The following is a 2,214-nucleotide window of genomic DNA, read 5'->3' on the forward strand; positions in this document are numbered from 1 at the left end:
ATCATTTCTGAATGTGTGTAGGGTATGTGGGTGTGGGTGCCACATTTTTCAGTGCCCCTGTAAGGTTGTTTTTTTTAAAAAAAGTAAATAAATCTGAAATTAGAAAACTAGCAACAGCAGGGAGATTAGTATTTTTTTTTTTAAAAAAAGTCACACACCCCACCAGTAGTCTGAAGTATTACAGTCCACTCTACCACCTCAGGATTCTACTATCTCATTCTTTTGGATGTGTAGATCAAAACCAAGCTGTATCAAAAAGTGATTTCTTTAAAATAAAAAGTAACAAGCATAACTTTTTAAGGTTATGCTGCAAAACAGTGTTTTATTCTGTCTTTCATTGCATTGCGATGGATGCTTGCCTGGTCATGCCTTTTGTTAAGCAGAATATTGGCTAATAGCCCAGAATGGTCAGGGTGAACTCTTCTCCAACAGGCAGGAAATAGCTGGACATTTCTTGAGTGTTTTGAATGGAAGAATGCTGTCGAGGGCTGGATATTTTCAGAGGAGTGTGGATCAGGGTCTTCAGCTACATTTTATACAGGGGTACTTCTGACTACAAACTTAATTCATTCCGGAGGTCCATTCTTAACCTGAAACCATTCTTAATCTGAGGTACCACTTTAGCTAATGGGGCCTCCCGCTGCCGCCATGGTGCCGCTGCGCAATTTCTGTTCTCATCCTGAGGTAAAGTTCTTAACCCAAGGTACTACTTCCGGGTTAGCGGAGTCTGTAACCCGAAGTGTTTGTAACCTGTGGTGTTTGTAACCTGAGGTACCACTGTACTGGATTTTAATTATGAGCTACATTAGGAGCTGATTGCTGATTGGAAACTGGGATGAAAATATAATAAATTCCGAAACGTTACAAGAATACCCATTTCCCCCCACAAACCTGTTTTGAAACAACAAATTCAGTGATAATGTCCAACCTTATGCTGCTTTTAACATGCCTTAATAGTATTTCTGTAGGCTCTTTATCATTGGTTATATCTATCTTTCTCAGAAAAAGAGAGAAAGACTCTTCCAAAGGAAACAGGCAGCTTAAGGCTGCTATGACTCTCAATGTCATGGCGGGGTCTGTGGTGCTCAGAGCAGGAGCAAAGTCATATTTGACTTACTTTCGTGGATAGTAATGTGGCCTCAGCAGGGTCGCAGCTCTGCCCTTGTGATTGTCAGCTTATAGCTGAGTCACGTGAGATGGGCATATGAGTGCGAAGTGCAAGTAGATTAGCAGGAGATGTCACAAGCTGTTCAGTAGGACTGCTGTGCCTGCCGTTTTCCTGGACCAGACACTTCCATTTCAGAGACACTGCAGAATAATAAATGGAAGCGCTCAATTTGATAAACAATGCAATAGTGTGCTTCTTTTTACAGGATAAGTTCAAGGTGAAAGCACGAAGACACAAATGACATTTCCTCATCCTCATATTTTGCCCTTATTTTACTGACCAGAAAGAGAGTGAACTCTCCTTAGGTGTCAAGGTGAATCCTTGACTGAGGATTTGAACTCAAGTCTCTCATGCCTCTTTGAGGCTGAGGGTGTTGAATTGTGAGGCTACGTTTTCTAGGTTTATATGTGGCAGCCACAAGAAAAATCATCCAGTCCTGTATGTTCTCTGTAGTTCTTGCATCTTTTCTTTGAACACAGAAAGTCTTCTGGTTTTTAGAACAGAAAAGTATGATAAATTTCAGAGGCATGGACGCCTTTTGTGCTCCTTTAGGACAGTGTTTTGACATGGGTAGTGACGTATTTGGAAAGTGAACCTATCACAGCTCATAGCACACATTCGTGATTAAATTTATGGCCTAGTTTTTGTTATATTAATCAATATTAATTATTGCCAAAATCTTTTGGGGGTGTTTTTACTTTTTGAAATATGGCAACCCTAATACGTTTATCTGGAAAAGTGTTCCAGTGATTATGAAAGGTAAATTTTTAAAATGAGGCAATAAAATGGCACTCACAACAATGTGTGATGAGCTGCAAATGGCCCCACCGAGAGCAACTATGCCATGGCCACTGTTGTGAACAGAACAGAGTGAGATGTACAGATTGGAAAAGTGCAATACTCTCATGAATGTGGAAAGTCTGTTGCAACATCACTTGTAATTTGCAATGCAAGATCAGTGACTGGGTCATATTGCAAGGAACCTCCTCCCTAGAAACTGCCTGGGTTGATGAAAAGTTGGCTGAATGACCACAAATGCGTGGAAA

General features: G+C 40.6%; 1 long non-coding RNA gene across 1 annotated transcript in view; it reads left to right on the forward strand.

Annotated features, from left to right (window-relative positions):
- LOC310840838 overlaps positions 1–2,214 on the forward strand; it is a 387,462-nt gene that overhangs the window by 342,269 nt on the left and 42,979 nt on the right. The gene's annotated exons all lie outside the window — the stretch shown is intronic.

This window comes from Podarcis gaigeae, assembly GCF_964106915.1.
Source record: "Podarcis gaigeae genome assembly, chromosome: 3".
Lineage (NCBI taxonomy): Eukaryota > Metazoa > Chordata > Lepidosauria > Squamata > Lacertidae > Podarcis > Podarcis gaigeae.